Source organism: Carassius carassius, chromosome 13 (assembly GCF_963082965.1).
Source record: "Carassius carassius chromosome 13, fCarCar2.1, whole genome shotgun sequence".
NCBI lineage: Eukaryota > Metazoa > Chordata > Actinopteri > Cypriniformes > Cyprinidae > Carassius > Carassius carassius.
In genome coordinates this window covers 8,470,233-8,494,413 of record NC_081767.1, presented here as the reverse complement: position 1 = coordinate 8,494,413, position 24,181 = coordinate 8,470,233, and the positions used below count along the sequence as shown (strand labels likewise).

At 37.6% G+C, this 24,181-nt stretch overlaps 1 protein-coding gene across 2 annotated transcripts in view; it reads left to right on the top strand.

Moving 5' to 3' along the window:
• The window catches only part of LOC132155928 (semaphorin-6D-like), a 148,962-nt gene that overhangs the window by 44,350 nt on the left and 80,431 nt on the right, over positions 1 to 24,181 (top strand). Inside the window, exon 1 of one of the 2 annotated variants that reach the window (XM_059564707.1) lies at positions 10,366 to 10,434. The exons of the other annotated variant lie outside the window; for it this stretch is intronic. The gene's annotated coding sequence lies outside the window, so the exon portion shown is untranslated. Of the gene's footprint in view, positions 1 to 10,365; positions 10,435 to 24,181 lie in introns of those variants that run through there. 2 annotated transcript variants of the gene reach the window in all.

The following is a 24,181-nucleotide window of genomic DNA, read 5'->3' as shown; positions in this document are numbered from 1 at the left end:
TTCCAGCTTACCATGATAACAAAGAAAAATGACATCTGAGGAAGCAAAATGTCAACACTACCATTAGCTTTTTAGGTTCATTTTTCAACAAATACGTCTTCTAGCAAACAAATTGCATAAATTGAATCTATGTTGTGTTAATATTTGTTTTTCTGGTATATGATTGGATTTATTATCATATGATGTATGAACGTTTACTCATTGGTGCATTTTATTTGTTCAAAAGTGAATGTATATCATTAACTGTGTACATCTTAACTGGGTGTTGCCATGTTTGTGACGTCAGTTTCATCATATGTTCGCATGATGTCAAATCATATGTTTCCAAGTTTCTGCATTAAACGTCTGACTTGTAGTGTTCCATGAAACTTTTCCAGGTAGAAATTATAATATTCTGAAATTCTGAGTAATGACTTCAACATAACAATTGCTATGGACCAGCTTGTGTGAATTTGTAAAGGGACTAAGTTATGCTCTTTCAGTAAGCAGTGTGAGAACAGCGAGGGACCTACAGGCCTGAATAATCACTTTCTTGGCACATAGTACCTCAGCGCTGCTAAATTACCAATTACAGTCAACAACTTCAATCCATTCCCCAAGAATTCACAGCACTTACAGAGTAGAAGCCTGGCTTTAAATAATGAATTCATTTAGCTTATGCTTGAGAATTTTGTGTGGTAATAAAAATATTAAGACACCGTATAAATATTTTCATATAAGGCTTGTTGGCTTATCTATGTTTGTATTTGTTTGTGGAAAATCAATAATGATAAAATTAAATGTTATAATTTCCCAGTTCCTCACCACTAAGTGTTGATTTCTGGCTCAACCAATGGGATACATTTGGAATGGTGCTACTTGTTACTACGTTTAAGTAAAGTCTAAAAAGGTTTACATATAAACTATGCAGCACATAAAATATGTAGCACAAAAGCAGTGAAATCTATATGAATTGAAAATTGAACTGCTTCTCACTAGGGTCCTGATAACCCTGGCAGTGTTTAAATGCGATAATGACCGACTGACTGGGTCAAAAAGTCAATTATACAGTTAAGCGCTCTTAATACAAAAGTATCTGAGTGCACTCTGAAACAACTGACCAATCAGAATCAAGTATTCAAGAGAGCAGTGTACTAAGTAGAGTCACAATAGTGAGTTGTGTGTGTCTGAGTGTTGAGTCTATGTTAGTTGTTGTTTGTTACGTGTGTTGAGTGTCTTTGGAGCACTGGTTAATGAGGCCGTGCAGTGGATAATGGAGTCGGCCTGCTGTTGTTCTGCTGTTGTAAGAGCTGAGTCCGACCCCGTCCCGCCTTACATCTCCTATCCTTTCATCAACAGGAATGCCTGCATTTGCTAAACGAGAGTCTGATTAGTTCCTACAGACTGAGAGAGTTTCTTCATCGCTCTGTTCTCCTCTCTCTCTGAGCCGCTCCATTCTGTCTGTCACCGCTTTTGTTAACTTGTGGGAAACAGAGTTCTCTAAGCCTTTATTCAGAACAGAGCTGGAAACCAATCAAACAGAGAGAGGGGGGGGGGGGGGTCACTAGTCTGATGACTGGCATGTGAAACTGTAAATTGCAGAGTCTCCAGGCATATTAGAACCAGGAGGAAAAACCAATCATCTCCATAATATTTCAATTGTTTCCCCTAGATCTAATCTAAAAGCAAATTGAGACTTTTGCTTAAGTTTCCTAAGAGTAAGACGAAGCAATCTCACATGAGTCAGAAAAGTTTTTAACAATGGTGAGTTTCATCTGCCTGGCTTCCATGACCAAATCTCTTCTTATCATTATTCATTTTATAACTCTGTTCTCTTTCTTTATGCACACAGCCATTTGCTTCCATTTTAATTCCTACAAAAGAAATTTAAGGAGGAACATCTGAGAAAAAGTTGACACTTGATTGAAGCAAAACAGAAAAAAATAATATATATATATATATGATGAGGAGAGCTAAACTATGAAAGATCAACCTACTGTATAATGTATAAGGAAATTCGGTCACACTTTATTTTATGGTCCAACTCTCGCTATTAACAAACCATTAACTAACTGAACTGATAACTAAATTAACTAATTTTGCCTCAATAAACTCCCAATTTGCTGCTTATTAAAAGTTAGTAAGGTAATTGTTAAGTTTAGGTTTGGGGTAAGATTAGGAATGTAGAATAAGTGCTTTATAAGTACTAATAAACAACCTATATGTTAGTAATACAAATGCTAATAAGCAACTAGGTAATATTGAGAATTGGTCACTAAAATAAAGTGTTACCGGAAATTCTATACAAGCTCTTCCACATTGTTTTGTAATTATTAAATATGTACAAAGTAGGGGTTCACAGATAAAGACCTATACATATGGTTTCGCCACCCTTTTTCCGATACGCATTTGTACCATAATTAATCTAAGTTCTAACAAATGATATAAATGATATGTTTTGCCGAACAAACAAAACTTCAAATACACATTTGGAGTAACAACTTTTACTACTGCACAGCACAGGCTGTATATATATATATATATATATAAATATATATATATATATATATATATATATATATATATATATATATATATATATATATATATATATATATATATATATATATGTGTCAACCTGTATATATACAGCCTGTGCTGTGCAGTACTATATATATATATATATATATATGCAGTAATATATATATATTATATTAGGGCTGTCACGATAATCGATATTCGATTTTTCATATCACGGTTATTGTGGCCATAAGAATTCACAATATCGATATATCGTGATATCTATAGAAACCTTGGAGGGGAAAAGATAAGTCAAATGATTTTTCTTTTTCACCCAACAAACATAAGATTGATACTGATAAATGCAGGGCACAAGACTCTGGCTTTCCGTGTCTTCTTTGCAGCTCCTATAAAATAACCAGAGAGAAAATACTGTCAAGTTCAACAGTATGATGAATAAATATTAATGGTAACACTTTACAATAAGATGTCATTTATTAACAATAATGTATTAACATGAATGAACAACGAACAATACATTACACAATTTATTAATCTTTGTTAATGTTACTAAAAATGGAGTAATTGTTCATGTAAGTTCACAGTGCATTCATGTTTACAAACACGACTTGCGATTTTAATAATTCATTAGTAAATGCTGAAATTAACATGAACTAAGATTAATAAATGCTGGAAATATTGTTTATTATTAATGTTTTTTATATATGTTAACTAATGTAATTAACTAATGTTAACTAATGAACCTAATTGAAGAATGACCGCAGATGAGGCATTCAGTGCATGGCACTGCAACCAACTTAACATTTTATAGAGTTTAATGCAGCAAGATCAGTTTTAATTGTGTAACTGTTAATAGATTTGAACAAAGAAATAAAGTGTGACTACGCACAGGCCGTATTGATTGCAAATACAAAAACTAGACGAGTAAAGAAAATGCGTTACTTATTAAAATAATCACCCTTTAATCAAATATATGAACACCGAAAACTGCTGTTAACAGGTTAATATAACGTTTCCCATTCTAGGACCAGTAAAATTATGGCAACTTACTCTGATGAACACGGCTCTCCTCTGAGTAGCTGCGAGCGCTGTGTCTCCTTCTTGTGTGACAGTGTCAGCGTTAAGGCACAGTACTGCCACCTGGGAGCTCAACCAGGTACTGGCACTGGAGTATTTACATGTGGTGTTATCATAAGAGAACTGTTCATTTTAAATATTGAGGTTATTGCTAATACCGGTATATCATCACACACTAAATTAACACGATATCTATAATTGTTGCTTTGAATATCATGGTTATCGCCAATACCGGTATATCGCGACACCCCTAATATATATATATATATATATATATATATATATAGTTTTTTGTTCCATGGGTTTGGAAGGACATGATGTTGGATAAATGATGCCATTTTTGGGGAAACTGTCCCTTTAAGTCGGAGCGGCTCCAATCAATATTTTTTGTGAGGTAAAACTAAAGGGAAATAAGGAATATACCATGGCAAACAAATCACCCCATACTGTATGTACATGCAAAAAAAATGAGTAAAAAGTTGTGTCAATGGATGAAAGCACTGATGTGTAATATGTGTATGATATGAATGCCTGATCTCTCTTAACGCCTGTACTCTCATTCTTTTGTCCTTTACATTCAAACTATCATGTCCACAGCAGAGAAATGATGCCAGGGTCCAGTAGAGGGTCACAGCTGTGTCCTCTCATCAAATTACCCTCCAAACAAGAAAAAAGACCCCTCTGATGGGAGCCAAACCACCCCATATTCAATAGCTCAGAGTGTTTGTGCTGTGTTTAGTTAAACTCAGCCTCCTCTGTCATAAACCATGCTTTCATAAAGTTCAGCTTGAGCCTGTATGTGATTGTGAAGAATCTGGAGTCCAGCATCCAGCACGCAACAGAGCTCTTAGGGCTGTTTGCGGCTGGTACTCACTTTAGCTGGCACAGAGGATGTAACAGCCTGGCACGGCTGCTCTCTTCTCTCTCTCTTGGGCCATATCCGGCAGAACGCCAGCCTGTGCTAGTGAGGCCACTTGTCTTTTCATAGAAAAGAAGGTTCTCTATCTTCTCCATCATCTGGCAGGGTCAGGCCTCAAAGAGAGAACAATGGCTACATACATCCAACCACAGAAAGCAAACATAGACCGTGCCGGGCAGAGGACACACTTACAAACCATCCCTCATCCAGCTCTATGTGTATGCGCAAGTCCAGCCTGGTGCGGTTGTTGGGATGCCAAAGGTTTGGATTTTCCCAGGATTGCCATGTGGTTCAGTGTGAGAGTTTGTGGGCAGGAAGGAATCTGCCCTCTTTCAGTGGCACTCAAAAGAAAACTGTGAAATCAGCTCTGAACTGCAGCGGAGGACAAACAGAAGAGCAGAGGAGACAAACCTGACCCAACTTACTGGAGGCTTTTCAGAGCTCTTTGCAGTGGAGAATGACATCACTCTCCCAAAGAGCGAACACAAAGACACAGAAAAAAAAAATACACAATATCAAACAGCATTACAACCTGAACACACACACTGAATTTAGACCTAATCCTGGCTTCCTGTAGTGCAGATGCTTCAAACAAGTTTCCAAAGTTATTCTGCACATCCTCATGAACAGCCTGGAGAACTCCTCTGAAGAAATTCTTCCCTCTTTCGGTTGCCATGCAACAGAAGGTGCCATTAGTGAGAGGAAATATGGGTTTCTACTGTGGTGCCGTATTTATACACAATGGGCTTTACATGGTAATCCAAAACACTTTAAATAATACCAATGTACTACCAATGTACTACCATACAAAAAGCATGGCAATACCAGTTTTCATCCTGAATAACACTGCCTGAACAATTTATGCATATGGAAACATTTCCCATGATACTGAATGTTTGCTTTATGCATCATACAGTACTTCAAAGCACTTAAGAGGATACCATGGAAAACGTTTTGTCCTTGCAAAACTCATCGCAACCTTCCTGTCGCAAAAAAAAAAAAAGTCTATGGTGTAATCTCTAAAAATAGATCAATCATTTTTTAAAATCATGTAGATATTTCTAGTGATGGGAAACCGAGGCTTTCTGAACTGTTTGAGGCTTTCGTGATTTCAAAATTGTGCTGAAAAACGGTTCAATACTCAAACTTTTAACACAGTGCGCATTAGTGATATCTGGTGGTCAGACTTGGTTCCTCCACAAAATCTAATAAAACATCGTGGAGCAAAGGATGGTTTGAAAAGGTTTTTAATCGGTGCCAACTTGTGTCATGCGTAGTCCGGTCAACAGATTTACATATTGATCAATAATAAAGTTTGTGATTAAAATTAATAATTGACATAGTAGCAAAAAAATTTTGGGTGAGCTGTTCAGGGTCTCTGAGACCCCAGGGTGCACGTGATTTCACAAAGTACAACATGTTCCTGGATCAACATCCTTGTTGATCCTGGAACAACATTCCAATCAACCAATCAGAATTGAGAAAATATCTGTTTTAGGCTTACAACCAGAATTAGGTGCTTCTACACCCTTGTTAATCAGCTATCATTTCACACTGATTTTAGTAATAAATTATGGGTAGGGTTAGGTTTATGGGTAGGAATTGGGTTAAGTCTATTTCTTGGATAATAATGTTGATCCAGGATCAGCAGAAGATGCTGATCCAGGAACATGTTGATCCTTGTTGAACATGCTGACGGCGACCGAGACCCCAGCTATAGAACATGATAAAATGCCATAGAGGTGTGACATGCATTTAGTTTCTGTCTGATGCTGAGGTTATTCTAAACTATTCTACTGAATCCTAAATAAGTGTACACACACACAATCAAGTCAATATAAAGTCAAACACAAGAGACATGTGAAGCGTCGTTTTTTTTTCAAACCAGAAAACCACAATTCTCAGACTTTCAAAAAAAATCCTCTCCTTAGTCAAAATCTTGCTGCTCCTCTGCTTGCTCAACTCTAACTGCACTACAATCCCTTAACTGTGCTTTAAGAGTGGCAAAGCTCATTTTTAGGGTGCCAGTTGCCTCCTCATGCCACCCTTGTCAACACGCCCCTGGGTTGTTTTGATAGATGGCTCTCAGAGTGTTACTTTATGGTTGTTATGGTGGTTTTTAGCACATTGTTATGCGATTATTATGGCATTATTAGGTTGGTTGCTTGGTTGTGGGCAGTTCCCACATGATTGCTTAGTGGTCAAGGTCAAGAGTTTCCACCCCCAAGTCTAAATGATATTCTGGTGTCTAGATATGACTCTATTTCTTCCTTCAATTTAAGTCTATGGGATTTTTACAGCTGTTGTATGGTCTGTCAGGCTAAAATTGCACTCCTCTCCTGAACAAGCTGCACAATTTGAGTTATTATTTACTTCTGTAGCACAAATGGTGCGAGACTAGTTATGTGCCAAAAGTTTAATACTTACTATTTGGTTTTGTTCAAATCCATAATCCTCTCAGTATAAGCAACAGTAATAGTGATACTGTCTAGCAAGCACCACTAGAAAATGCAAAAAGGTTGGAATATTAAGTTACTGGCTGTCAGATTAAACAATCGGTTTGATATGATGTAGCCAACGGTCAAAGATGACACATACAGAAATATAAAAGCAGCAAACACCAGCAGTTCAGTAATGGATACCAAAAAGCTTCAGGCAACCAGATTATCTATCCAACAGTTTCCTTAAAAGGGCTCCTACTCAACACACTTCTGAAGTAAACTAAACTGGTGCTTTCTCCATGTGCTGCACCACACACATACACACACACACACACACACACCCACACACACACACACACACACACACACACACAAACACACTAACAGACACACATTCTCTCTCTCTAATGTCAAACAAACAGAGCGGTAATCAATCCTGCCAGTGTGAAAGCAGACGTCTTTCTCAGATCAGCTCTTCTGCTACACTGCTAACTCTAAATTATGGCTTTGACTTCAGAGCCCAGCATGAAACCTTCCCTCTAAAACCCACTCTCGTGCTGTCTGATGAGATAAACACCACAATAGTACTTGAAATCAATGCAAACCAGCCTTTGTGCTTTATTTCAAGTCAACATGAAATCAAAATAAACCCTTTTTATTTGCTTAATAGGCATTCCTAATTCCGAGTTCATGATTAATCTGTGGACATTATGCCAAAAAATAAAAAATTTAATAAAAACCTTGCTCCACTTTAGAAACAACTTTTCTTTTTGGCTGATATCACAACATCTACCCTAAAACCACTTTGCTTTTTCTTTCATATATCCTCCTCTTTTCACATTCCAATCAGCTCCCGCCCACCATTAAAATAACAAAGTCTGAATGCGAGATATAAATTCATTAGGAACTTTTTTTGTTTGTTTGTTTTGTTTTTGAATTTTAAAGGCTTTTATTTTGAAAGTGTGATGTGTGCAAAGCCGCGTCTGATCATTATGTTCTTTTTCTGTTATGAGGCTAAACTGTCCATATTTATCAACACATACACTTTTTCAATTCAAGTTTATTTGTATAGCGCTTTTTACAATACAAATCATTACAAAGCAACTTTACAGAAAATTATGTTTCTACAATATTTAGTAATAGCTTATAACTGGTGACTGTCAGTTTGTGGTCTTACTCTGTGGTCTCTGAGGTCTTACAACCCGAATTCCGGAAAAGTTGGGACGTTTTTTAAATTTTAATAAAATGAAAACTGAAAGACTTTCAAATCCCATGAGCCAATATTTTATTCACAATAGAACATAGATAACATAGCAAATGTTTAAACTGAGAAAGTTTACAATTTTATGCACAAAATGAGCTCATTTCAATTTTGATTTCTGCTACAGGTCTCAAAATAGTTGGGACGGGGCATGTTTACCATGGTGTAGCATCTCCTTTTCTTTTCAAAACAGTTTGAAGACGTCTGGGCATTGAGGCTATGAGTTGCTGGAGTTTTGATGTTGGAATTTGGTCCCATTCTTGCCTTATATAGATTTCCAGCTGCTGAAGAGTTGGTGGTCGTCTTTGACGTATTTTTCGTTTAATGATGCGCCAAATGTTCTCTATAGGTGAAAGATCTGGACTGCAGGCAGGCCAGGTTAGCACCCGGACTCTTCTACGACGAAGCCATGCTGTTGTTATAGCTGCAGTATGTGGTTTTGCATTGTCCTGCTGAAATAAACAAGGCCTTCCCTGAAATAGACGTTGTTTGGAGGGAAGCATATGTTGCTCTAAAACCTTTATATACCTTTCAGCATTCACAGAGCCTTCCAAAACATGCAAGCTGCCCATACCGTATGCACTTATGCACCCCCATACCATCAGAGATGCTGGCTTTTGAACTGAACGCTGATAACATGCTGGAAGGTCTCCCTCCTCTTTAGCCCAGAGGACACGGCGTCCGTGATTTCCAACAAGAATGTCAAATTTGGACTCGTCTGACCATAAAACACTATTCCACTTTGAAATAGTCCATTTTAAATGAGCCTTGGCCCACAGGACACGACGGCGCTTCTGGACCATGTTCACATATGGCTTCCTTTTTGCATGATAGAGCTTTAGTTGGCATCTGCTGATGGCACGGCGGATTGTGTTTACCGACAGTGGTTTCTGAAAGTATTCCTGGGCCCATTTAGTAATGTCATTGACAAAATCATGCCGATGAGTGATGCAGTGTCGTCTGAGAGCCCGAAGACCACGGGCATCCAATAAAGGTCTCCGGCCTTGTCCCTTACGCACAGAGATTTCTCCAGTTTCTCTGAATCTTTTGATGATGTTATGCACTGTAGATGATGAGATTTGCAAAGCCTTTGCAATTTGACGTTGAGGAACATTGTTTTTAAAGTTTTCCACAATTTTTTTACGCAGTCTTTCACAGATTGGAGAGCCTCTGCCCATCTTTACTTCTGAGAGACTCTGCTTCTCTAAGACAAAGCTTTTATAGCTAATCATGTTACAGACCTGATATCAATTAACTTAATTAATCACTAGATGTTCTCCCAGCTGAATCTTTTCAAAACTGCTTGCTTTTTTAGCCATTTGTTGCCCCCGTGCCAACTTTTTTGAGACCTGTAGCAGGCATTAAATTTTAAATGAGCTAATTAAGTGGATAAAAGTGTAAAATTTCTCAGTTTAAACATTTGCTACGTCATCTATGTTCTATTGTGAATAAAATATTGGCTCATGTGATTTGAAATTCCTTTAGTTTTCATTTTATTAAAATTTAAAAAACGTCCCAACTTTTCCGGAATTCGGGTTGTACTTAATTTATTTTTAGTGTGAATGTGGGAAGCGTTCATGGTTCAGAGAATGTGCCAGAGTGTGTTTGTGTGAAACAGTTAAACTCATCAGTCCACTATTTTCCTTCTCTGAAATGTATTTGGACTGATCAGAGGATAGGAACACTTTAAGTTAGTTCATCTTGTGTTTTTCTCTCTGTGGGTCTTATCTGCGGGACTGTACTCGAGCTGAAGGCATTAAGAAGCTTTACGCTCCACACAGTCTGACCGCAAAAGGTCAGTTTTGCAAATTGGGTTCATTAATCTTTAATAGTACAGCAACTCCACAGAACCTCTTCATCCATGCCTGTAGATTAAAATGAATCACATGCTCAGAAAGATTAGTCTGTTGGGAAACTTTATTGGGTGAGATGAAACTATCCAGAGAGTCTGGAACCTTTGGGCTTACTGATAGAGAGGAAAACAAAATAAAAACACCTGACTGACATTGTTATTTTGATTGGACAGAGAGAGGGAGTGGGGTGATCGGAAAAGGTCAATCAACTGTAGTTATAGCCCTGTTTTTCTTCAGATGGACTGTTTGACAGCTGTTGTCTCTTTTCTGGACAGGACTGTGAAAACTGACATTTCTAACAGCCATGTCCTCCTTCATGCCCCACTGAATGAGATGAAATATCATCTGCTGCTGTTTCTAAAGGTAAGACAGCAGCCAGTTCTCTCAAACATGGATAGACACAATAATGAAGCATTCTCCAGAATAAACACACCCAGAGGAAAATGTAATCGCTCAGTGGTTGGTCTTTCGTAGCTCATGGATTAAATGGAGTTCTCATGTATATATCACTGAGTTACTAAATGAGACTTTGCCTAATATATTTATCTTACAGTTCGTTAGGAAAAATAAAAACAGGCTGAAATAAGACAAATTGTTGGCATTAAGCTTCACTGAGGCCAAGATGAGCAACCAGGCATTCTCGTTTCCACTCTTCTATAATGTGCTTTCACTTTTTCATATGTAGAGTTGCCATTCAGTTTTTCAATTTCATTTTTACAATTTTTACATTATAAGCTTGTAACTTAGCAAACTACTGATTCAACATTGTTTCTCCTAAACCGGTGATGAGCTAAATCATGATCATAATGCTTGCTCCATGATCTCATCTGGGTCAGAGCCTGATGACATAGATTCATCCTGCAATTTCTTCAATGATAAGCAGTTCTACACCAGATGGGGTTACCTGTTCTTTCAACCACAATGATAGACTTATTAAAAATTCATGACTCATAAAAACTCATCAATCCCCTGTGTCTCTCTGCCCAGCCTTTCTTCCAAAAAAAAAAAAAAAAATATATATATATATATATATATATATATATATATATATATATATATATATATATATATGAAGCAATGCCAACAAGCAGACCAAGAAGCTAATATATATATATATATATATATATATATATATATATATATTTATTTATATTTATACTGTATAGACAGAGAGAGAGAGAGAGAGAGAGAGAGGTGCATCTCAATAAATTAGAATGTCATGGAAAAGTTCATTTATTAAATTCAGTTCACACAGACTGAAGTAGTTTAAGTCTTTGGTTCTTTTAATTGTGATGATTTTGGCTCACATATAACAAAAACCCACCAATTCACAATCTCTACAAATTGGAATACTTCATAAGAGTGGCCTTCAGCTCATCTGATTTTTTTGGTCTCCTGTTTCTCATTTTCCTCTTGACAATACCCAATTCAGGTCTGGTGAGTTTGCTGGCCAGTCAAGCACACCAACACCATGGTCATTTAAACAACCTTTGGTGCTTTTGGCAGTGTGAGCAGGTGCCAAATCCTGCTGGAAAATCAAATCAGCATCTTCAAAAAGCTGTCAAGCTTGAAGTGCTCCAGCATTTCTTGGTAAACGAGTGCAGTGACTTTGGTTTTAAAAAAAAAACACAATGGACCAACACCAGCAGATGACATTGCACCCCAAATCATCACAGACTGTGGAAACTTAACGTTGGACTTCAAGCAACTTGGGCTATGAGCTTCTCCACCCTTCCTCCAGACTTTAGGACCTTGGTTTCCAAATGAAATACAAAACTTGCTCTCATCTGAAAAGAAGACTTTGGACCACTGGGCAACAGTCCAGTTCTTCTTCTCCTTATCCTAGGTAAGACGCTTCTGACGTTGTCTGTGGTTCAGCAAATTCCTTGACGTGTGTGTGTGTGTGTGTGTGTGTGTGTGTGTGGTGGCTCTTGATGCCTTGATCCCAGCCTCAGTCCATTCCTTGTGAAATTCACTCAAATTCTTGAATCGATTTTGCTTGACAATGCTCATAAGGCTGTGGTTCTCTCGGCTTGTTGTGCATCTTTTACTTCCACACTTTTTCCTTCTACTCAACTTTCTGTTAGCATGCTTGGATACAGCACTCTGTGAACAGCAAGCTTCTTTAGCAATGCATGTTTGTGGCTTAACCTCCATGTATTCTGGACAACTGTCATATCAACAGTCTTCCCCATGAATGTGTAGCCTAATGAACCGAACCTTTGCAGGTGTTTTGAGTTGATTAGCTGATTGGCATGTCACTATATTCTAAATTGTTGAGATAGTGAATTGGTTGGTTTTTGTTAAATGTGAGCCTAATCATCAAAATTAAAATAACCAAAGACTTCAGTCTGTGCGCATTGAATTTATATAACACAATTTGTTTCACAATTTGAGTTGAATTACTGAAATAAATGAACTTTCCACAACATTTGAATTTATTGAGATACACCTATATATATATATATATATATATATATATATATATATATATGAGATCCATGTTCCTGGAGAGTTTAGCTCCAAATACACTTGAACAAGCTAATCAAGGTCTTTAGGGCTTTGCAAAAGATCTTTTGGGCCAGAGTTGCCCAGTTTAGACCAAACAAACCAAAAGTTCTGCATGTTGGTCTAAATTGAAATGGGTTTTAAGTGAGAGCACCATTGCAGAAGTCCTGCGTGTTTAAACCCTGATCGGAACTGTCAAATGCAGAACAACTGCAGGCTGTCAGGCAGCTGCAGCTTCATATTTAATAACACATCTGCTCAGAGCACTAGTCATCACCAATCACAGACACATTTGAGACACTTCACAGGGTGTTGATACTGATACAGAATGAGCAATTATGGAAAACATTTATCGGTCATCAGCAAACCTCCTGAACAGACCCTACAATCTGAAATCTTTCTATAGTCTGAAAGTGAGAGTGCTGAATTGATACTTGCATGGATTTTATATGCAGTCAGCTCTGCCAAATACAGCTGTCCACTTCCCCACCCACCAGCTCAAATTTTAGATTTTACATCCCATTTCTAGCTGCATTAATGATGCCTTCATTATGGCCAATAACAATGGAGCATTAATGGCAAATTTGGTTCTCTGAGCAGAACCAAATAGAGTTAGCACAAACCTGACATGAACTCACTCGGCAGTGAATCCTGACAGCACTTGAAGGTCCTACAGTTCACTGAAGCAGTGCAGATGGTGGCCAGAGCAGCTAATTTTAACCTTTATTGCCTCTGCAGTCACAAAGTACTGGACTATATGCCCTCCTTTGGCTCAAAGTCTCTAATGATGAAATTTTGCAAGCTGTGAGTTTTGTCTGATGTGCTGCCTTGAAGTCCTACAAAGGTGTGTGTACTAAGGTAATTATTAATAATAATAATAATAATAATAATAATAATAATAATCGATGTCGATATAAATTTATTAATCTTATTTATTTAGATATATTAAAGAGATATTATGCATCAAAGTTAAGACTCTGCCACGCCCCCCTAAAATGGCTCGTTTAAACACGCCCCCACATGTCTATGTACCTTTGTGGAAATATTTGCGTAAATCCACCCAAATGTTCACACAAAGAAAGAGGGTTTTGTTTCAGTAACCGCAGTTAGTGTTGAAAAAGCCATGTCAGGAAGATGCTTTGTGTACAGTATATAGGCGAAAGCAAAAGCACTGTATTTGACCTTCCGAAAATAGATTTAGGAATCTTTAAGATTACAACAGAACAGCAACTCACTTTATGGATGACCGTTTCGTGAACCTAGGAGAGGAGATAATTCTGACTTTGCTACGACAATCTGGTGCTTTGTAAGTATGTTTTGTTATTAGCTTAAGTACTTGCTATTGAATGTTCAATTGTTTAGTTTTGCGCATCGTGTGTGTATGTGCGCGTCACCGTGATTTTGCCAAGTAAGACATGTTCCTGGATCAACATCTTCTGATGATCCCGGATCAACATTATTGTCCAAAAATTTAGACTAGACCCATTCCCTAGTCCTAAACCTAACCCTACCCTACCCAATTTTTTTCCTAAAATCAGTGGGAAATGATAGCTGATTAACAAGGGTGTAGAACAGGGATAGGCAACTCCGGTCCTGGAGGGCCACTATCCTGCAGAGTTTAGCTTCAGCCCTCATAAAAACTCACCTACCTGTATCTATCTATTAATCCCGAAAACACTGATTGCCTTGTTCAGGCGTGTTTAATTAGGGTTGGAGCTAAACTCTGCTGGACAGTGCCCCTCCAGGACCGGAGTTGCCTATCCCTGGTGTAGAAGCACCTAACCCCTAATAGTAAGCCTAGAACAGATATTTTCTGAAAAGTTATATTTCAATTCTGATTGGTTGATTGGCATGTTGTTCCAGGATCAACAAGGATGTTGTGTGAGAGAAAGAGAGAGAAGGAGAGAGACAGGGTCACAGTGGAGTCAGCTGTCTTAAATGTCCATGGCTTGTGTACTGCAAACACATATGAGCTTCATCACTGTGTCTGTCACGCCACTCTGTTCCCCTTTCGGCTTGAACTGATGTTAAAACTAAGGACGTTAATAACTGTCTTTACATTTATTTTAAAAGATGAAGCTCACGATTATGGAAAGGGGCGTTTCATTTCCAGTGTTGGGAAGGTTACTTTGGAAATGTAATAGGTTACAGATTACAAGTTACCATATTTAAAATGTAATAGTAGTGTAACTTTTTCAATTACTTTATTAAAGTAATGTAACTAATTACTTTTGATTACTTTTTGATTACTTTTCAAAATCTCCAATAAATGTTTATTTGCAACTGTTAATCATCTTCAAACATTTACACCATTCAGGTTTAACCTTACAGCAGTGCTCAATACTGTCAGACTTTTACAATCCTTCATCACTTGAATTAAGATGATCAAATTTGAACACATGTCTGCATGTCTGCTTCATTAATTTCCACATGGGGCGGACTGGGATAAAATTTCAGACCGGGAAATCTCAAACTCATACAAACAAATTCATGGACAACACTATTTTTTGTATGGACCTGATATAAAAAAAGATTTAAATCTTTAGTTTGGGGACATGCAAAATAATTAAAAGTTCTCTCCTGAACTTCACCTTCACTTCATTTCTTTTTTCTTTTCAGTCTCTTTATTTTGCCCTGTTATCCATCTACCTCATGACTTTAACACTCAAGATTTAACAAAACTATACTTTCTAAATTGCCTACATGTCAAATTGAGTGCATCACTACAATATAAAATCCTAATACTGAACATGAGTCATGTTTTTCCCTCACAAAAATTAACTGCTTTTATTACGTAAAAGTACAGTAACCATGTTTTTTTTAATTATTATTATTGCAAATGGATTACCATTTGTATTTATTTTTAAATAAATAAATATGTAAATTTGTGGCATGGTTTAACAACAGTAACCTTTGTCTCTGAATTTATAGCAAATATTAAAACTTTGCATATGCTTTGATTCAAGTGTACTTTTGATATATTTGTCCAAAATGTGGCATATTCCGTCCGTGTTAGGCAATAGCAATCCCGTTTTTATGACTGGATTCTACTAACCAGACTATGTTTCTGCATCGCGGAAATTATAGGGCCGTACGTCTCAGAATAGTCAGTTCAATTTGGGAAAGAAATCAATTACATCTGTATGTGGATGTGTGTAAATATTCAAATGTAATCCCCACTGTAATCTTTAAAATTTTCAGAAGTAACTGTAATTTAATTACTCATTTTTTCTTAGTAACTGTAACTGATTACAGTTACATTTATTTTGTAATTAAATTACGTAATTAAGTTACATGTAACTAGTTACTCCCCAACACTGTTCATTTCTGATGAGTGCTTGTGATGTTAGGCCAATCACAGTGCACTGGGTCAGTTGGCCAATCAGTGCAGACTGTGCTTGTCGGAAGGAGTGACTTTGTAGAAAATGATGCGTTTGAGAGAGGCGGGGCATAGAGGACCTACAATAATGTACAGTATTTGAAAAATAATGTTTTTTGAGCATGTCAACATATTCTGTTACACTAAATATACAAAATAATAATCTTTAAAAAAGCATCAAATTACCCCTTTAATTTATTTCAAATTATCTTAATTTATTAAAAATGCCAGCCATACATATGAAAGATTATATACATCTCTTCTATGACATGCATGTCTTCATAAAAAAAAATAAAAAATAAAAATATGGGTGCCATAATCAGTCTCAAATGTTGGGGTGATACAAATATCCTGATATATGAAGTATGAAGTTCTTGAAATACGTATATTAAGTGATCTTGTATTTTTTTTTTCTTTGAAAGAAAGAAAGATAAATACTTTAACAAAACTGCTTCACTGTTAATTAATATGTAAATCTTTTGTCCGCCAAATCATGTTGTGAAGCTAACATGCATACATATGCATAAAAAATACAAAATAGAAACTTATGTCACTTATGTCATGTTATGGCCATATAGGCTTTTAAAATATCATATAATTTGACCTTTTCATGACAAGGTAAGGTTTTTAAAACCCAGGTCTATCAAATCAGAAAGTCAGGGCTTAAAGACAATCTCAGAATTTTTATTTTTATTTATTTTTTATTTTTTTGTAAAACTAGAAATGATGACTCTAGTGTCCGTGTGCACTCATCTCACAAATAAGATCATTCCAATATGACTTGAACACAGCAATACCTCCATCAGTTCTGCAAAGTTGAATAAAAAATGACAGGTCAGGCCAGATTACAGGGTTCAGAACTGAGCAGTGGTTATGAACTGCTTCGTTACTCAGTTGGCAGTTGTTGTTTTTTTAAGAAAACAAGCAGCAAATTAATAGGGTGCAAGTCTTTTTTTTATTATATAATAGAATTAGACTAGAGAGTGAAAGAGTTATAGGGTTAAATAAAGATGCAAGAGATGTGTTTTTGGCTGATTCTCGAAGATGGCTAAGGACTCAGCTGCTGGGATTGAGTTATGTCTGAAGTAATGAATTTAGGTAAAGCGGTACAGAGCCACATCAATGCCTTTAATTTTATGCGAGCAGCTATTGGTAGCCAGTGGAAATTGATAAACAGAGGTGTGATGTGCATTCGTTTTGGTTCATTCAAAATTAATATTGCTGCCGCGTTCTGAATTAATTGTAAAGGTTTGATAGAACTGGCTGGAAGACCTGCCAAGAGTCCAGCCCGGACAGAACAAGAGCTTGAATGAGGAGTTGTGAAGCATGTTCTGAAAGAAAGGGCCTGATCTTCTTGATGTTGAATAAAGCAAATCTGCAGGACCGGACAGTTTTAGCAATGTCTGAGAAAGTCAGCTGATCACCAATCATAACTCCAAGGTTTCTGGCCGTTTTTGAAGGAGTTATGGTTGATGTGCCTAACTGGATGTTGAAATTGTGATGAAACGATGGGTTTGCAGGAACACACGTAGTTCTGTCTGACAAGGTTGAGTTGAAGGTGATGGTCCTTCATCCAGAAAGAAATGTCTCTTAGACAAGTTGAGATGTGAGCATATGGTTGGATCATCAGGATGGAATTAGAGGTAGAGTTGAGTGTCATCAACATAGCAGTGATATGAAAAGCCATGTTTCTGAATGAACCTAATGAGGCCATGTAGACAGAGAAGAGAAGTGATCCAAGAACTGAGCCCTGAGGCACCCCAGAAGTTAGATGTTGCAAGTTGGACACCTCACCTCTCCAAGATACTTTGAAGGACCTATCTGATAGGTAAGGCTCAAACCACTGGAGTGCGGTTCCTAAGATGCCCTTTGCCAATAGGGTCGACAGGAGGATCTGGTGGTTAACCGTGTCAAAAGCAGTGGACAGATCAAGATCTTAGGGTTTCAACAACTGAGCGCAAGACAGTCTCATTTGAATGTCCACTTCTGAAACCAGATAGGTTGCCGTTCAAGGAGGTTGTTCTATGGGAGAAAGGCAGAGACTTGGTTAAACACAGCTCATTCAAGTGTTTTTGCAATGAAAGGAAGAAGGGAAAACTGGTCTGTAGTTCTCTAAAAGAGATGGGTTGAGGGTGGGTTTCTTAAGTAGACTGGATATACAAGCCTGTCTAAATGTTGAGGGAAAAACACCAGTGTGGAGGGATATGTACCACTGCAGGAGAAATGGCTTGAAGGATATGAGATGGAATAGGATCAAGTGGACAAGTAGTAAGATGATTAGAAAGGATGAGTTTGGAGACTTTTGCCTCAGAGAGTGAAGAGAAGGATGTAGTCAGCTATAAGAGTTGATGCAGAAGGGGGAGGAGGAGGACAAAGGAGCGAGGAAAATGTTTTAAAGAGCATGTAAGCGTTTGACGAAATGTTAATTTTGTTATGGTACTATGTCCTTTTAGCAGTGGAGACATTAGCAGAGAAGGAAGAGAGGAGTGAATGATACACATTAAGGTCAGTAGTACTTTTGGATTTGCACCACACCTTTTCAGCAGCTCTAAGCTTAGAACGATGTTCGCGGAGAACATCAGATAACCAAGAGGCAGAAGGGGTGGTACGGGCTGGCCTGGAAGACAAGGGGCAAACAGTGTCTAAACAAGATGTAAGAGTGGAACAGAAAGTATCAGTAGCACTGTTAGCATCAAAAGATGCCTAGGGGTTGATAAACAACTACAAAAAGGATTTTAAGAGTGTAGGTAATATTAACTGAATGAGATTCAAAGGAGCTGTTGATAACTTAAAGGATTAAATTTCCAATCATTAGAGAGAAGCAGACCAGTACCTCCACCTCTTCCAGTCAGACGGGAGGAGTGGGAAAAACATACAACCCGAATTCCGGAAAAGTTGGGACGTTTTTTAAATTTTAATAAAATGAAAACTAAAGGAATTTCAAATCACATGAGCCAATATTTTATTCACAATAGAACATAGATAACGTAGCAAATGTTTAAACTGAGAAATTTTACACTTTTATCCACTTAATTAGCTCATTTAAAATTTAATGCCTGCTACAGGTCTCAAAAAAGTTGGCACGGGGGCAACAAATGGCTAAAAAAAGCAAGCAGTTTTGAAAAGATTCAGCTGGGAGAACATCTAGTGATTAATTGAGTTAATTGATATCAGGTCTGTAACATGATTAGCTATAAAAGCTTTGTCTTAGAGAAGCAGAGTCTCTCAGAAGTAAAGATGGGCAGAGGCTCTCCAATCTGTGAAAGACTGCGTAAAAAAATTGTGGAAAACTTTAAAAACAATGTTCCTCAACGTCAAATTGCAAAGGCTTTGCAAATCTCATCATCTACAGTGCATAACATCATCAAAAGATTCAGAGAAACTGGAGAAATCTCTGTGCGTAAGGGACAAGGCCGGAGACCTTTATTGGATGCCCGTGGTCTTCGGGCTCTCAGACGACACTTTTTTTTTATTATTATACCTTTATTTAACCAGGAGGTCCCATTGAGATTCAGAATCTCTTTTACAAGAGAGACCTGGCCAAGGTAGCAGCCAAAGCACACAAAATGCATACATAAACACCAAATTACATTTTCACGTACAAAGAAGAAGTACAAAATGTTAAAAATAAAAATATAAAAAAAACACAATGAGACTCTCAAGAAAAACAAGAACATGTCTCCATCACAACACTCTTTACAGTAGTTTTAAATTCATTTATGGACATAAGGGTTTCTAACTTTAGCTCTTTTTGTAGATTATTCCACCCCCAAGGTGCTAAATAAGAAAAAGCAGTTTTTCCCAATTCGGTTTTAACTCGTGGCACCTTAAAAAGCAACCACTTTGAGGAGCGTAGCTGATAGGTACCAGAGCAAACAGAGAGGAGGTTACAGAGGTACAGTGGAAATTTGCCAAGTATAGCTTTATAAATAAAGATATACCAGTGCTGTTGTCTATGAATTTTAAGTGATGTCCAACCAACTAAATCATAAAGAATGCAGTGATGGGTAAGGGACTTTGTATTTGTTATAAATCGAAGTGATGCATGGTAAACTGAATCAACATGACGCAGGATGGAAAAAGCAGCATGCATGTACAATATATCTCCATAATCAATTACAGGCAGAAAAGTAGCTTCCACAAGTTTCTTCTTAGCACTAAAAGTAAAGCAAGATTTATTTCTGTAATAGAAGCCGAGCTTAACTTTAAGTTTCTTAACTAAAGCAGTAATATGTTCATTGAAGGAAAGCTTATCATCTATCCATATCCCCAAGTACTTGTATGAAGACACTCTCTCAATTGAGTTCCCATCTAATGAAAAAAGGCTACAATTGTCGAGTAGCTGTGCTCTAGCTTTAGAGAAGACCATAAACTTTGTTTTCTGTGTATTTAAAACCAGTTTTAAACTCAATAATGTGTATTGCAGTGTCTGAAATGCAGTCTGAAGTTCCTGCACTGCTACTGAAATGGTGGAAGCCTGGGTGTAAACCACTGTATCATCAGCATATAAATGTAATTTGGCTTGAATATCTCTATCCAAATCATTTATAAAAATTGAAAACAAAATGGGTCCTAAGATTGATCCTTGAGGGACACCTTTAGTTATTTCAAGAAAATCAGATTTACATCCTTCAGCATAAACACACTGAGTACGATCTACCAAATAATTCTGGAACCATGCAACAGCCTTCTCACTTAAACCAACTGAACGTAGTTTGGACAATAACAATCCATGATCAACTGAATCAAATGCCTTAGACAGATCAACAAATAATGCAGCAGAATGTTGCTTCTTATCTAAGGCCCCGATAATATCATTTATCACTAATGTAGCAGCAGTGATAGTGCTATGGCCACTTCTGAACCCTGACTGAAAATTATTTAAAATATTTTTGTCAGTCAAATACTGTTTTAACTGTACATTAACAAATGATTCCAAGATCTTTGACAAAACAGAAAGTTTTGATATTGGACGGTAATTATTCAATTCTGATGGGTCTCCACCTTTATGTAAAGGGAGAACATAGGCTGCTTTCCAGCTTTTAGGAATGGAGTTAGAAAGAAGACTCAAATTAAAAATATGCGCTATGGGCTCAGCAATAATATCAGCTGCCACTTTTAACAGAAAGGGATCCAGATTATCTGTACCTGCTGACTTTTTGTGATCAATATCTCTGAGGGCTTTTTGAACTTCTGAAACTGAAATCGGTTTAAAATTAAACAATTCCCGATTTTCATTTTCAGATGCTGACATGGCAGGACATGGGACAGATTTATTTGCCGTTTGATTAAATATGAATCCAGCCTGAATAAAGTGTTTATTAAACTGATTGACTATGACTGCTTTGTCTTTTACTTCATCTGACCCAATAAGAATCTGTTCTGGAAGGTTTGAGGTCACACGTGCACCCGACAAAGATTTAATTGATTTCCAAAACTTTAAAGGATTGTTTAAGTTTTCTGTGGTTGACTGCAAATAAAACTCAGATTTGGACTTTCTAATCATCAAAGTACACTTGTTTCTTACAGTTCTAAATGCAGTCCAATCAGCAGAAGAGTCGGAAAATCTGGCTTGTGCCCACATTTTATTTCTTAAACATATTAGCTCTGATAGGCTGTCTGAAAACCAATGATTGTCCTTACCACTGATCCTAAACTTTTTGAATGGTACATATTTATTTACAATGGAAATAAAATTTGAATGAAAAAAATCCCATGCCATTTCAGCATCCGAAAACAAAGACACCCTGTTGAGTTCACTATGATACAGATCATGCAAAAAAGCCTGTTGTTCAAAACTTTTCAAATGTCTTTTTAGGAGTATGCGTGGTTTTACCTTTGGGATTTTTGTATTTCTTACACAAGCGACTGCACAATGGTCACTGACGTCATTGCAAAATACGGCAGTAGAGGTGTATTTATGAACTGAGTTTGTTACGATTAGATCTAGGAGAGTAGATTTTATTTCTGCTTTGGGATTTATTCTTGTCGGTTCATTAATAAGTTGCACTAAATTTAAGTCATTACATAAGTCTTTAAAACAATCAGAGTTCCCAGACAGCCAGTCCCAATTCATATCACCCATAAGAATAAATTCAGAGTCATTAATTTCATGTAATATTTCAGATATAGATTGGAAAGCATCCTTTGAAGCAGATGGAGGTCTATAGCACCCAACTACTGTAATATCAGCGTCTTTTGAAATATTCACTTTCACAGTCAGAATTTCAAATTGTTTAGCTTTAGTTAATGACAGGGTTACCGAGCTTATAAACTTGGATTTCACATATATGGCAACCCCACCTCCTTTGCCAACCCGATCAGTTCTATAAACTTTAAAACCTTCAATAGAAATAAGTTCATCAGATACAGATTTTTTAAGCCAGGTTTCAGAGATAACAATGATATCAGCATTGGTTGTATTAGCCCATATCTTAATCATATCCATTTTAGGGACTAGACTTCTAACGTTTAAATGTATAAAACCAAGGCCATGTCTGCTTTTGAAATCAGAAGGAGTGGCTAAGCATTGCAAAGTATTAAGAAGACCAAGAACAGGACCAGGATTGGGCTGAACATTACCAGATAACATCAATAAAAGCATAATCAAACAACGTAGTTTTTGTTTAGCTGGGTAATATTTATCATTACCACTGACCTCTATGAACTGAGAAAAAGAGAAATCTGAGACAGTAAAATGATCATTTAACAACATTAAGTTCTGGAGATACAGGGTGTTATTAATTTGTGAACAATTTGTTTTGTTACACAGTTTGATTTTCTGGCGGTACATCTCATAATGGCTTGTAGATGAAATTGAGAAATGACCATAATTTAACTGTATCAGTATACTACTTCTCATTTTGGGCATATTAAATTCATCTAGTATAGGGCTGGACTGTAAAAGTATGAATAGTATAAACAAATGCATGATGTCAAGTTACCAGGTTTAGTTGAATACAGCCTTAACAGGGGTGAACAGTAGCTTGGAGTCAAAAAGTCAGGGCTATGGAATGGAGGCTAACAGGGAGGCTTCCAGGTAGCAGCAGGGTATCCAGAAGGTGGCTAGCAAGTGAAGCTAGCAGCAGTGCATCCAGGTGGTAGCTAGCAATGGCAGCTAGCAGCAAGGCATCCAGGTAGAAGATAGCAAGGGCAGCTAGCAGCAGGGCATCCAGGTAGTAGCTAGCAAGGGCAGCCAGCAGCAGGGCATCCAGGTGGTAGCTACAAGCAACAGGCTAGCAACATAACATCCAGGTGATGGCAAGCAGGCAAAACCACCAGCAGCAGGCTTTGAAGCAAGGCTACCAGCAGCAGGCTACGAAGCAAGGCTACCAACAGCAGGCCAGTAGCAGGGTAGCAACAGGGCCTCCAACAGGCGGCTAGCAAGCAGGACTACTGACAGCAGGCTAGCAGCAGTAATTCCAGCAGCAAGCTAGCAATATATCATGCAGGTAGTGACTAGCTGCAGGGCTAGCTGCAGCAGGTTAAAAAGCAGGACTACCTGTAGCTGGCTGCTAGCAGGGCATCCAGGTGGTAGCTAGCAAGCAGGGCTATCAGGTGGTCAATGTCCAGGTTTTAAGTTCAAAATTCAGCCTTATCCACCATTAAAATGATCCCAGTATGGAAGAGAATGTCCTGTTTCTCGAGAGTATACTCATTTGAGTTTAAAAGACATAAAACATCATAGAAAAAAAGTAAAATCTTGAGATCTCAAACACGGAGATCCACACATAGGTGTGGCTCGGCTGCCATCTTGGCACTGCATCACTCATCGGCATGATTGTGTCAATGACATTACTAAATGGGCCCAGGAATACTTTCAGAAACCACTGTCGGTAAACACAATCCGCCGTGCCATCAGCAGATGCCAACTAAAGCTCTATCATGCAAAAAGGAAGCCATATGTGAACATGGTCCAGAAGCGCCGTCGTGTCCTGTGGGACAAGGCTCATTTAAAATGGACTATTTCAAAGTGGAATAGTGTTTTATGGTCAGACGAGTCCAAATTTGACATTCTTGTTGGAAATCACGGACGCCGTGTCCTCCGGGCTAAAGAGGAGGGAGACCTTCCAGCATGTTATCAGCGTTCAGTTCAAAAGCCAGCATCTCTGATGGTATGGGGGTGCATAAGTGCATACGGTATGGGCAGCTTGCATGTTTTGGAAGGCTCTGTGAATGCTGAAAGGTATATAAAGTTTTTAGAGCAACATATGCTTCCCTCCA